The sequence below is a fragment of the Nerophis ophidion genome, linkage group LG03 (genome assembly GCF_033978795.1).
Source record: "Nerophis ophidion isolate RoL-2023_Sa linkage group LG03, RoL_Noph_v1.0, whole genome shotgun sequence".
Lineage (NCBI taxonomy): Eukaryota > Metazoa > Chordata > Actinopteri > Syngnathiformes > Syngnathidae > Nerophis > Nerophis ophidion.
Window position 1 is genome coordinate 90,569,467 of NC_084613.1, and position 15,128 is coordinate 90,584,594.

General features: G+C 38.7%; 1 protein-coding gene across 4 annotated transcripts in view; it reads right to left on the reverse strand.

Moving 5' to 3' along the window:
* Positions 1-13,508, reverse strand: part of LOC133550233 (kinase D-interacting substrate of 220 kDa B-like) — a 95,003-nt gene extending 81,495 nt beyond the window's left edge. For all 4 annotated transcript variants that reach the window (XM_061896398.1, XM_061896397.1, XM_061896396.1 and 1 more), the window contains exon 1: positions 13,376-13,508. The gene's annotated coding sequence lies outside the window, so the exon portion shown is untranslated. The remainder of the gene's footprint in view (positions 1-13,375) is intronic.
* Positions 13,509-15,128: the final 1,620 nt, after the last annotated feature.

Genomic DNA, 15,128 nt, shown 5'->3' on the forward strand with positions numbered 1-15,128 from the left:
AACAAAAGTTCTGACTTGGCTCGGGGTTCTTTGGTTGTCTAAATCAGTGGTTCTCAAACTTTTTTCAGTGATGTACCTCCTGTGAACATATTTTTAATTCAAGTACCCCCTAATCAGAGCAAAGCCTTTTTGGTTGAATAAAAGAGATAAAGAAGTAAAATACAGCACTGTCATCAGTTTATGATTCATTAAATTGTATAACCGTGCAAAATATTGCTCATTTGTAGTGGTCTTTCTTGAACTATTTGGAAAAAAATATGTAGAAATAACTACAAAACTTGTTGAAAAATATAGTTAAAGTTAAAGTACCAATGATTGTCACACACACACTAAGTGTGACAAAATTATTCTCTGCATTTGACCCATCACCCTTGATCACCCCCTGGGAGGTGATAAACAAGTGATTCGATTATATATAAAGATTTCTACACATAGAAGTAATCATCAACTTAAAGTGTCCTCTTTGGGGATTGTAATAGAGATCCATCTGGATTCATAAACTTAATTCTAAAAATTTCTTCACAAAAAAGAAATATTTAACATCAATATTTATGGAACATGTCCACAAAAAATCTAGCTGTCAACACTGAATATTGCATTGTTGCATTTTTTTTCACAGTTTATGAAATTACATCCATATTTTGTCGAAGTATTATTTGATAAATACATTTATAAAGGATTTTTGAATTGTTGCTATTTTTAGAATTTTTTTTTTTTTAAATCTCACGTACCCTTTGGCATACCTTCTAGTACCCCCAGGGATACGCGTACCCCCATTTGAGAACCACTGGTCTAAATTGCCAAATAAAGAAAGGAAACTCTTTGTGTAGCCATCCTCATTTGCATGAACTGCAAAGCATTTTTTGTGAATCAAAATATATTAAAACAAATGTTGATAATCAAACTAAATAGGTTTTGGGGGAAAACATGCTGGGTCTTGGACATAATTGAAGTACGGGTATTTGTGTTTATTACTCACATAGCAGGAGGCACTTATTTCTCTTGTGTAACTACAACGCCACACCAATCCTCCCGGAGCGATAATTAAAAGTCTTGTGACTGCTTACATTTCACCGGACAAAGGGGGAAAACCCAATCAAACATGGCTGCCTCTTTGTAGTAGAGATTGAGACGATCGATAAAAATGACATTAATAATTCATCGCATTTGGCTCTGCCATCTCGACTGGCCACGGCCTGCTTCCCGCCACTAAAATTAAGCAGCTGCTTGTTCTTTCTGCAAAGCAACTCAACAGTGTTTTCACTTGCAAAAAGGTGAGCAAACATAAAGTTTAGCATTTCAACATAATCTTGGAGGCACGTAAGCAGTTCATGCTTAGGTCAAACCTCACAAGAATGGACAATACAATAAACCAGAGCAGTCAAATAAAAAATACATTTGACGTGTAAATTGACACAAGTCAACCATGAATCGAACTCCATCTGGAGTCTAGAAGTCAGACCCAACCTTTAAGTTCTTAAATTGGTGGCATTGTCAAATCTAATATGAACTGGAGTAAAACTAAATACAATATGAAAGCACAGCTCATTCTCAAAATATATATTTTTTCTTAATCCTGAACCTACACTGTAATCCAGATTATCCCCAAAATCAAATAATTTGTTCCTTATCCCATTTCTGACTTTTCCTCAAAATTAAATCAAAATCCAGCCATACGTTTTTGAGCTACCGTATTTCCTTGAATAGCCGCTGGGACGCTAATTAATTTAAAACCTCTTCTCACTCCTGCGCTTAATCAAGGCATGCGGTAAAAGTAAGCAGCCGCTAATAATTTTAAAACCTCTTCTCACCCCTGTGCTTACCAATGGCAATCAGTAAAAAATTGAGTGTGATTAAAAAAATAATAAGAAGGTTTCTGCGGCCGCGGCCCAGTGGTTGGGGACCACTGCTCTACAACATGTCATCACACCCATCTTTACACCATGCTATCTGCATGCCGGCCGGACGCATGCATTTCGCTACTTCTCGAACGAGATTGCAATGCGTACTTGGTCAACAGCCATACCTTTTACACTGATGGTTGTGATATAAACAACTTTAACACTCTTACTAATATGCGCCACACTCTGTGAACCCACAGAAAACACATTTCTGGAGAACATCGGCTCTGTTAAACATTATAAACGCAACAGAAGAATTACCCAGAGTGCCATGCATCCATGACTCTTGGCTATATCATACACGCGCCCCCAACCCCGCCCACCTCAACCGACGCACGGGGTGTATAATATAGCCAAGAGTCGTAGATGCATGGCATTCTGGGTAAGTGTTCTGTTGCGTTTATAATGTGTTATAGAGCCGATGTTCTCCCGAAATGTGTTTGTCATTCTTGTTTGGTGTGGGTTCACAGAGTGTGGCGCATATTAGTAAGTGTGTTAAAGTTGTTTTATATCACAACCATCAGTGTGATCTGTATGGCTGTGGAACAAGACCCCTGGTTTACACATAGTAAAAGCAAAAAAGAACTCCTCCGCCATTTTGAAAACGATGACAGGGGAAGCGTCACACGTGACGTCACAAATTTGACCCAGCGGTAAAAGTAAGCATGCGCTAATAAATTTGGGGAGCGAGTTTGACCCGGCAGTAATTCAAGGCAGGCGCATATTACATGCCCGGTTCAAGGAAATACGGTATATTGCTAAGTTTGGAGGTGATTATAATCAAAGGATGAGTGACATTGCTATGTCTACCGAGTCTGTCTGTGCGTGTTTGTCTTGTTCGTCTGACACTTCCAAACAGGCTGCAACTGGGTTCACTCTTTGCATCGTTCACAGCACTTCGGCATGTTAATTCCATGGCAAAATGAAAAAATAAAGTGAGCCTTTTTGTCCATCATCCACTCTCTTTGTCCCTGTGGGTGGAATCGAGGCTGCAAGTATACACAAACTAAGAAGTTCGGCCTTATAATGGATGATTCGGATCACTCACAAAATACAATCCCTTGTTTCTTAGTTCCCAAAAGTTTCATCAAAATCCACCCATACATATTGTTGTTATGTTCCGAAATAACAAACAAGCTAATAAACAAACCCCATGAAGTACACAAACTCCAGTTTGGAATGAAAAAAATGGATTGAACCCTCTCATTAGTGATTTTCTCTCTTTGTCTCTGTGGGAGGAGGCGGGAGCTAGCGCGCGCGCACACACACACACACACACACACACACACTCACACACACACACACACACACACAGAGAGCTTCAGTAGTAGTAGTAGTTTAGTAAAAAAGATTCCGATCACCTACAAAATAAAATTACTTGTTATCTAATTTCTTACTTTTCCTAAAAGTTTCATTTAAAATCTGTCCATACATTTTTAAACTATGTTGCTAAGTTTGCTAACTAACAAACAGACAAACAAACCCTAGCAAAATCACAACCTCCTAACGGAGGTAATTAATCGAAGGATTAATGAAATTGCCATGTCCACCATGGCCATCTGTTCGTGTTTGTTCGTTGCTTTCAAACAGGCTCCAAATAGGTTCACTCTTTGCATCAGTACCAGCACTCTGGCATGTTAGTTAGTTCTATAGCGGAATTAAATAATGGAAAGAACCTTTTTGTCAGTCAGCCACTCACTTTTTCTCTGTGGGTGGAGGCGAGGCTGCTGGCATTCACAAACAGAAGTTCAGCTTCAAAAAAGTTTGATTGATTGATTGATTGATTTAAACTTTTATTAGTAGATTGCACAGTTCAGTACATATTCCGTACAATTGACCACTTAATGGTAAAACCCAAATAAGTTTTTCAACTTGTTTAAGTCGGGGTCCACGTTAATCAATTCATGGTAGTAGAAAAGATCCCATCCCTCACAAAATATAGTCACTTGTTTCTTATACTGTATTTAGTTCCTGAAAGTTTCATCAAAATCCACCCATACATTTTCTAGTTAAATTGGTAACTAATGAACAAGCTAACAAATAAACAAGCTAAAAAACAAACCTCAGCAAATACACAACCTCCAGTACAAAATGGAACAGACGGATTGAACCCTCTTGTCAGCGATTCACTCTCTTTATCTCTATGGGAGGAGGCATACACACATACAGAGAGATCTTCTTGATCACCTACAAAATATAATTACTTGTTTATTATCTCATTTCGGACTTCTCCTGAAAGTTTCATTTAAAATGTTGCTAAATTTACTAACAGACAGACAAACCCTTGAAAATACACAACCTTCTGGTGGAGGTAATTAATCAATAGTTAAATTAAATTTCCATATACGTTATGCGACTTGTCCAGGGTGTACACCGCCTTCCGCCCGATTGTAGCTGAGATAGTACCCCAAAAAGGGAATAAGCGGTAGAAAATGGATGGATGGATTGCATATACGTTATGTTCATCCATTTGTGCTTGTTTGTTTTATTCATCCGCCGCTTCCAAAAAGGCGGCAAGAGAGTTTGCGCTTTGCATTGGTCTCAGCACTTTGGTATGTTAGTTCAAAACGGAGTGAATCTTCTCACACTCATTGCCTCTGTGGGTGGAGGCAGGACCGCTAGCATATACACACACAAAGACAAAACCGACACAAACAGCGACGTTCAGTCTTGTGACGTTGTAGAAAACATACGGATCACCCACTAAATATAATCACGTGTTCCTTATAATCATTACCTGAAAGTTTAATCAAAATCTGCCCATAACTTTTGAAATGATGTTGCTAACTAACAAAAAAAATGAAAAACGAACCTCCTGGCAAGGTAACAAACAATGGCTGTACAGTAGTTAACATTATTATAAACACATTACAGACAACATAAAACCCTTCAGAAACTCCTCAGAACAAAACATGAAACAATTGTGATGGACATAAAGGTTTACAAAAAACTGCAAAGTATATATTTCTTAACTTTCTGGATCAAATACGTACCGACGATGCCTTCGAAAACAATCACCTAACACAAATCTTACAAGTTGAAAAATACTGCTTTCAGTAGAAATGTCACTGACAAACTGATTCCAACACCATCAGGCTTTTTGATGTCTGGCTCTTTCATGTTACCGTGCATGTCAAAATAAAAGCATCATCAAATACACTTTAGACCAATAAAGTGCAGAACAAAGCATTAATAACCAGTGCCCACTTTTTGCTGTTCTATTTTCTGCCTGCAAATATCACCTGCTGTTTTTCCATGTTCGAAAATATCTAACAGGGGGGAGGGATCCTTTGTTGACAGTGAATTCAACAGGGGCCTGATGACACACCCTCCTTGTCTCTCAACGCACCATGGAAATGATACATCACTACAGAACCGATCCAATTATCTACCTCCCTTAACGTAGATCAGACACACACACAAAGATAGTAGAAACCAACAAATAATGAAACAAAAAAATGTGACAAGAGATTAGAGCTCGTACGGGAGTTAGTCACAAAAACAATTGAAATATGAACAAGTAAAAAAAAACCCCACAATGAATAAAGCTAAAAAATACATACCTTACCTTGATGTAAGATAAAAGCTCTGTTGTGGTTTTTCAACACCAACCAGGCTTGATCACTCACTAACTCACGCAGCACTACACACACTGCCGGTAACAAGCTCGGCAACCCCCCACCTTTTTTTTTTTCTACACAAGGCTGAATATTACATGAGGGGGTTGGTCTCCACCCATCGCTTCAACACACAATGGAGATACTACGTTTGCATTCACTGCCCGATTCAGATGAGAGGAAAACATGATTATTTGTGTCCTTTCTATTTTATGGGTGATGCCAGTGAATCAACAGGAAACATCTTAATTTACATGATATTATACAATTTATATATTTTATTTTATTATATACTTTTTATATTAGTCATATTACTTCCTAAGCAAAATACTATTGACTACATAGATACAATGTAGCATGAGTGTATATCCTAAAATCCATCCATCCATCCATTTTCTACCGCTTATTCCCTTTCGGGGTCGCGGGGGGCGCTGGCGCCTATCTCAGCTACAATCGGGCGGAAGGCAGGGTACACCCTGGACAAGTCGCCACCTCATCGCAGGGCCAACACAGATAGACAGACAACATTCACACTCACATTCACACACTAGGGCCAATTTAGTGTTGCCAATCAACCTATCCCCAGGTGCATGTCTTTGGAAGTGGGAGGAAGCCGGAGTACCCGGAGGGAACCCACGCATTCACGGGGAGAACATGCAAACTCCACACAGAAAGATCCCAAGCCTGGATTTGAACCCAGGACTGCAGGACCTTTGTATTGTGAGGCAGACGCACTAACCCCTCTGCCACCGTGAAGCCTATCCTAAAATCACAAGACAAAATGTTAGTAATGCCATCCATCCATCCATCCATTTCTACCGCTTGTCTCTTTTGGGTTTGCGGGAGGGCCTATCTCAGCTGCATTTGGGCGGAAGATGGGGCACACCCTGGACAAGTCGCCACCTCGCTTACTAATGATTTTGACATAAATACCATAAGTTGTTTGCTTAGTGCGTCTGCCTCACAATACGAAGTTCCTGCAGTCCTGGGTTCAAATCCAGGCTCAGGATCTTTCTGTGTGGAGTTTGCATGTTCTCCCCGTGAATGCGTGGGTTCCCTCCGAGTACTCCGGCTTCCTCCCACTTCCAAAGACATGCACCTGGGGATAGGTTGATTGGCAACACTAAATTGGACCTAGTGTGTGAATGTGAGTGTGAATTGTGTCTGTCTATCTGTGTTGGCCCTGCGATGAGGTAGCGACTTGTCCAGGGTGTACCCCGCCTTCCGCCCGATTGTAACTGAGATAGGCGCCAGCGCCCCCCGCGACCCCAAAAGGGAATAAGCGGTAGAAAATGGATGGATGGATGGATGTTTGCTAATAACTGACATCAGTGATCATCTAATAGTTTTTACAATCTGTGATGAAAACAACAAGAAATGTAAACAAAGGTGACAAAAACAAATTTCGAAGACGATGCAGAGAGAAAAATATGATTGCTTTTAAGAATGATCTGCAAGAATAATGTTGGAACAATGTGTATAGTGAAAATTAGGTACATATGGTATTTTTTTTAATACTTTCATGATGCTTAATAACAAATATTATCCATTAAACAACTTAGTGAGAATAAATAAAATATATACCATGGATGACAACATGACAGAAAAATACCTATAACAAAAAAAAGCACTATATAGAACATTTATAACACAAAAGATATAGAGAGGCAGAACAAGAAAAAGCTAACCAACATCTTAATAATGTATTTATTAGACAGGAACCCAAACAATTAGAGAGCAACATGGGGCATTAAACATAACATCCTAAAAATGGTACTAAAAAGGATTACCCTAAATAAATACCGTATTTTTCCGACTATAAGTTGCGTTTTTTTTGTAGTTTGGCCGGGGGTGAGACTTGGCCAAACTAAAAAAAATATATATATATTATTATCATTTTTTTTTTGGGGGGGTTTGGCCGGGTCTCACCCCCGGCTGGACTGGACTGTGGAGAAGACTGCGACTTTTAGTCCAAAAAATACGGTACTTCTTAGGTGGAAACATCAATGATGACAATATGAATGAAGTAGTTGAAAGCTCCAATAACTCCTTTGTAAATATTGGACCTATTCTGGAAGAAAATATTCTAGATCCCCGGGTCAGTTCAGGACTTCAATGACACTATAGAAAGAAATCCCAACTCAATGTTCATCACGGAAGACAAAAGAGGAAATAATCGAAATTGTGAATGTATACAAGACTTTTAACGGAAATGATTTCAAAACGATTACAGTGATTATTGAAGAGATTTCAGCACCTTTAACGTTTCAGCAACCTATCATTTCAAAACAGGCAAATTCCCAAACAAAGTGAATATTATAAATTGTACCGATTTACGAGATTGGAGGCAAAACACCATTTTACAAACTACACACCTGTTTTCTTACTTCCACAATTTTCTCAAGATCATTGAAAACAACATCCGCCCCAATGCAGCTGAGATAGGCTCCAGCACCCCCCACAACCCCAAAAAAAGGGACACATGAACAAATTCATCAATAAAAGTGCAACACTCGCAGACAACCAATATGGATACAGAGCTAACATTTCAACATCACTGGCATTCATGGAAATTACGAAAGAGATTACCGATGCAACAGATGGTTAACAGTGTGCAGCTGCAGTGTTTATCGATCTAACATAATTTCTTCATTGAGATCATTCACACCCTTTAAGTATTCAATCAAAAATATTAAAATTCAATGCTTTAGGTGCATCAAAGTCTCTGCAGGTTTCAACAGGTCAAATTTAAGACTTTTTAAGAATTTTTTTAAAGACCATGATAAATATAATTTAAGACCATTTTATACCCATACGGTCAAAAGTAAAAAGACACAGGAAAATCAGAGGGCCAGAATGAATTGTAATTCATTTACTGCTCATTTACATTTCACAACAAAATGGTTTAACTAACTAAATAACACCAGAAAACCAACTATTGTAAACTAATAGAAGGAAATATAAGAAAACATGACAACAGCCACTTATCAGATGTGCAATAGAAGTGTTTTCTTGCAAAATGTGCAGTGTGCCTCATATAAACCAGAATGTCAGCCATGGTGGGAAAGCCCAACAATATATTGTCTGTGAAAGGGACTGTTAGCATCTATGCTAAAGCTAATTGGTTAACTATTGCAGTGTTTTTGCGGCTGTCAGAATTGAGCAAACCCATAAAAACATCTACAGTACTACTATTGTATCTGCACAAAGTCGAGAAATACAGTGCAGACAGAGCGACTGTCTAAAAAGTAAGAAAGGGATTATGGCTTGCAAGCCTCGAACAGAATTTGGATGTGAATGATGTGGATAACATTTAAATTTGCTCAGCTCATTTTGTATCTGGTATGTATGAATACATTTGTATCTGTTTTTTGTGACTTTTTTGAAAACATATTACTCATAAGTAAGGACTAGTTTTTCTTTAAGCAGGACAAGTTGACGTTCACGCATCATCCTTGCTTTCCTCACCCCACCATAAACTTAATGCAAACACTAAACAGACAACCTTTATAGCTTTTATGGTCAGTTGCTTTATGAACTTGGAGAAAAGATTAAGCATGAGAAGCTGACCTGAAAAATTACTAATAATGTAAGAGAATTTTTTTTTAAGCTTTACTGATGTGAATACACTCCTACCACAGAGAAATTAGTGTGCTTCCTATACATAATAGTATGATTTCATTACTAAACTTCTCATATTGAGCTCCTTCGACAATTGGCGCCACTTTACCCACATAACACTCATTTTGGGGGGTTGCTTGTGTAGTTTTGCAAGTGTTTATAGCATTTCAGCAGCTTTTGACACGGACTTATGCCGCATTTTTGACTTTTATATAATCATTCTATTCACTTCTTACCGCAATGTTGACAAACGCTTTCCTCCTCGATGGGTTCACATCCGAGTCCTGAACACCTTGTACGTTTCCATCCACTGGCTTCAAGCTTCAAGCATGCATTAAACTGATGGTTCTGGAGCCACAAATCTTTGAACTTGCACCTACCCACCCATCTTATGCATGTAATTCGGCTTTGCTGTGGGCTTCCAAAAAGTTTTCTCCGCTGCTACGCTGAACTGTAATAACACACCGCTGGCCGCGCACAGCACACAAGCTGATGGGGCTCCTTAAATTTTGACCGGGCAGCACAGGTAGCCTACTTCAGTTCCGTTTTGTAGTTCCTCAAAAATCTAAACAATTAAAAGCAAGACTGAATTTCATGAATGTTTTAAATAGAAGACACATAAATAGATTTTTAAGACCTTTCCAAATCACATTTAATATTTTGCAAGGTTTTAGGAAAATGTTGACATTTTGAAGCTTTAAATTCAAATTGTTGGATTTAAGGCTTTTTAAAGACCCCACGGATACCCAGTGCATTTGCAAACAGCTAAAATCATGTACAAAATGAAAACTATTACCCGTTACCTAAGAATGTACAACAATTCTTCTCAACGAAAGATGAGAAATATAACCTCAAAGCGAGTTTAAAACATGTGTATGCACGTTAGGGCTGGGTGATATATCGATATACACCATATATCGCGGGTTTGTCTGTGCGATATAGAAAATGACTATATCGTAATATTCGAGTATACATTCTCATATAGTTGCTTTTAACTGCGGGCATTACACTTCAGGCTCTTCTCACTCTTTCCTGTCTCTCCTTCTCACAGACAAGCATACTGTCACGTCATACATCACATACGGATACGCCCCCGCCCAGCAGAGAGGTAAATGGGTTGTACTTGTATAGCGCTTTTCTACCCCTTTTTTTAAGGAGCCCAAAGCGCTTTGACAGTATTGCCACATTCGCCCATTCAAACACACATTCACATACTGACGGTGGGAGCATACTGACGGTGGGAGCTGTCATGCAAGGCGCTCACCAGGACCCATAAGGAGCCAGGGTGAAGTGTCTTGCCCAAGGACACAACTGACGTGACTAGGGTGGTAAAAGGTGGGGATTAAACCAGTAACCCTCAGATTGCTGGCACAGCCACTCTACCAACTTCGCCACGCCGTCCCTTGGGTAGCAGACTGGACTACGTTAGTTGCTAACGTAGCCGTAATATGAGAGAAAGAAGGTGCAGATCTGGTAAAAAATGAAGGAAGACTTAATTGCCAAGAAAAAAAGAAAGGGGTCCATCGTCCGGTGGTGGTTTGGCTTCAAGTAGGAATATGTCGAACAGACAACCATAATTTGTCAAGTGTGGGGCTTGCTATGAAAAGTAACATTACTGCTAATATGTAGCATCATTTGAAAAGTCACTCGCTAGAGAAGGAAGATAATTTTTATAACGTCCGTAGTAACCTACCACATAGTGAAGGACGAGTACTATTTGATTTCTTATTATGCAGCTCATTTTTATTTTACACTTAAAATGTCTCTGACAATCTTGCACTTTATGTTTTGGAAATGACATGAATGTTTGTGCCATTGCTTAATAACTCCATTGGTACCAGGCCGCAGAAGAATTTTGTATTTTTTTTAAATAAATTTTTATTTTTTATTTTTATTAACTCAACATAAAAACACAAGATATAATTACAATTAGTGCACCAACCCAAAAAAAATCCCTTTTTCGTGACAAAAACCTCCCTTTTTCAAGGGTGTACCCCGCAGAAGGGCCAACACAGATAGACAGACAACATTCACACTCACATTCACACACTCGGGCCAATTTTAGTGTTGCCAATAAACCTACCCCCCCATATGACACAATATCTCTATCATACTTTTGCGGTCTCAGCTTTATGTTACAGGTGACAAACAAATTGCGGTCTCAGCTTTATGTTATAGGTGACAAACAAATTAGTGAAACACCTAATGTTATGTTTGATTAAAAAAAAAACTGTGGGCAAAAAAAATGATTAAAAATATCTTATCAAAAAGATGCTTTTACAGATCTCAACAACTTTTTAAAAATGTAACACATTAGTGATTAAAATTTGATCATAGTATCAATTAGCAGGGTCTTAATAAGGTCTAAATAAGTATAAAGTGCATATGGCCCAGTGTGGATGTTAAACAAGACAATCAGTACATCTGCTGCAATGACCCAGGATGTAATGTGAGGACATGCAACCGTAGGCAGTTTTTAAGTTTAGGGAACTAACACCAGATAGCATCTCTAAATTTAAACAGTTCAGCTCGACATCACATGTCATGTGGATGTCAAACTGCTGAGGAAGATCCATTTCCATGAATACAAACTATGCCGTTGCAGTACTTTTTTAGTATGATGGATTTACTTTATTACAAACACATTAGGGCTGCGAATCTTTGGGTGTCCCACGATTCGATTCAATATCGATTCTTGGGGTCACGATTAGATTATATATAGATTTTTTTGATTCAACGCGATTCTCGATTCAAAAACGATATTTTTCCGGTTCGAAACGATTCTGTATTTATTCAATACATAGGATTTCAGCAGGATCTACCCCAGTCTGCTGACATGCCAGCAGAGTAGTAGACTTTTTTTTAAAAAGCTTTTATAATTGTAATGGACAATGTTTTATCAACTGATTGCAATAATGTACATTTCTTTTAACTATTAAATGAACCAAACATATGACTTATTTTATCTTTGTGGAAACATTGGACACAATGTGTTGTCAAGCTTATGAAATGTGATGCAAGTGTAAGCCACTGTGACACTATTGTTCTTTTTTTATTTTTTATAAATGTCTAATGATAATGTCAATGAAGGATTTTTAATCACAGCTTCACGGTGGGCTTCACGGTGGCAGAGGGGTTAGTGCGTCTGCCTCACAATACGAAGTTCCTGCAGTCCTGGGTTCAAATCCAGGCTCGGGATCTTTCTGTGTGGAGTTTGCATGTTCTCCCCGTGAATGCGTGGGTTCCCTCCGGGTACTCCGGCTTCCTCCCACCTCCAAAGACATGCACCTGGGGATAGGTTGATTGGCAACACTAAATTGGCCCTAGTGTGTGAATGTGAGTGTGAATGTTGTCTGTCTATCTGTGTTGGCCCTGCGATGAGGTGGCGACTTGTCCAGGGTGTACCCTGCCTTCCGCCCGATTGTAGCGGTAGAAATGGATGGAAAAAAAAAATGTATGGATGGCTATGCGGAAATTATAACTAACATTGATACTGTTGTTGATAATATTCATTTTTGTTTCACTACTTTTGGTTTGTTCTGTGTCGTGTTTGTGTCTCCTCAATTGCTCTGTTTATTGCAGTTCTGAGTGTTGCTGGGTCAGGTTTGGTTTTGGAATTTGATTGCATTCTTATGGTATTGCTGTGTATTGTTTTGTTTGATCAATGAAAATTAAATAAAATAAATAATAATTAAAAAAAATAAAAAATCGATTTTTAAAAAGATGAGAATCGATTCTGAATCGCGATTCGTATTCGAATCGATTTTTTCCCACACCCCTAATACACATGTGAGCACGCTGGAGTAACTTCTTATAATTATAAAGCAGCCTGCAAAAGTCACAAAATAGTCATGAATGTACTAAAATCGCAGGTTTTAAATTTAAAATAGTATGCTTTAATTAGGTGTGTTGACTGCATTATCACTAGTAGTGTGTCAAAATAAAAGCTCACATCTGGATGTCACCTCATTCCATCACTAATTTGTCACAACGATATGACAAATTAGTGACATTACTACTGATATATTTGCAGTATTATCATCCCGTTCCTGTGCATTTTAATGACAGTTTTAGTGACAATCAACAAAAAGTTAAGGCAACAATGACAACAGTAGCGCGCTAACGAGCTAGCTGTTAGCATTAGCTCCGAGTGGCTGGCACACCAAAAAGTACTAAACATTTGAACACTTCTACGAGGCGAAATGAGAACACAAAAATAAGTCAGATTGGTCTTACCGAGACTATGATGCTGTGGAAAGGCCCAGAACTTTCAGTTAAGGAAATAATGTTTCATAATAAGTAGCGTTCTCATGTGTTCGCTGTCTCAATGTATCCTGTTTTTTTTTTAACTGAATGACGTGGACTTGGGCGGCTTGAAGCAACAAGTTTCGATTTAAAAATAAAAATAAAAACAATATTTTAATTAGTAGTGAAACATGTTTCACAATTAATACAATATGTAATAATTATATTTAAAAATGTTTTATTTTTTGAATTATTTAGGTCCGCTCCATGACGTAATTTAAGCCTCGTCCACAAGTGCGTTGCTGTACACAAGGATGTGTTAAAAGCCACTCATTTATACGCGGAATATCATTGAATACACGCTCACATAAAATTACAATACTTTTTTATGGCACTCCAATGAATTCATGCTACCCAATACTTTTACTTTTAAATCAATAGCTCCATCTACTGCTTTAGTGCTTATATTGCTCATGCAATGTTACAGTATTCTATATTGATAGGACCCAGCCATGAACATATGTGTTGACACTAAAAACATCCATCCATCCATTTTCTACCACTTATTCCCTTTGGAGTCGCTGGTGCCAATCTCAGCTACAATAGGGCGGAAGGCGGGTACACTCTGGACAAGTCGCTTCCTCATCGCAGGGCCAACACAGATAGACAGACAACATTCACACACTAGGGCCAATTTAGTGTTGCCAATCAACCTATCCCCAGGTGCATGTCTTTGGAAGTGGGAGGAAGCCGGAGTACCCGGAGGGAACCCACGCACTCACGGGGAGAACATGCAAACTCCACACAGAAAGATCCCGAGCCCGGGATTGAACCCCAGACTACTCAGGACCTTCGTATTGTGAGGCAAACGCACTAACCCCTCTGCCACAACCTAGAAAATATATGAAAATAAAGTTAAAACAATCGCAATAAAAAACATATTAAAATAAATAAAAACAATACTGTAGTCCCTCATTTATCACTGTACAAATTATTAAAATTAAATATATTGTTCATAGCAAGAGCATACAAAACTCTGTTTGCAAGCTTCCTAAAAGTTTACCGCTATGAAAGCCTTACATCTTTACGCTTAAATCAATATAATGCTGTCTGAGGCTGAGCCAATCAGTGACCACGATACTGATCAGCCCACTCTGATTGGTTTGGTCTCACAATCAGTGGCCAATAATATTGTAGTATTGATTCTTTAAATTCATTTAGCCATTTTTTATGTTTGAAAATGCTTTATTTAAGTCAAGAATATATTACAAATTTTTAGTTTTTTATTACGTTTTACTTTTACTGTTACTGTATGCTAAAAAAAAAACCTGCACCGCAACCCATTTGAATTCCCTATTGTAGGATAAATAAAACTATATGTAGCTACCCATCTCAAAAGAAATTCCACAATATACTGAATATATGAATAGTGAATCAATTTGGCGGGGCACAACTGTATTTAATTTAGGGGCGGCATGGCGTAGTGGGTAGAGCGGCCGTGCCAGAAACCTGAGGGTTGCAGGTTCGCTTCCCACCTATTGACATCAAAGTCGCTGCCGTTGTGTCTTTGGGCAGGACACCTCACCCTTTGCCCCCGGTGCCATCACACTGGTGAATGAATGATGAATGAATGATTGGTGGTGATCGGAGGGGCCGTAGGCGCAAACTGGCAGCCACGCTTCCGTCAGTCTACCCCAGGGCAGCTGTGGCTACAGATGTAGCTTACCACCACCAGGTGTGAATG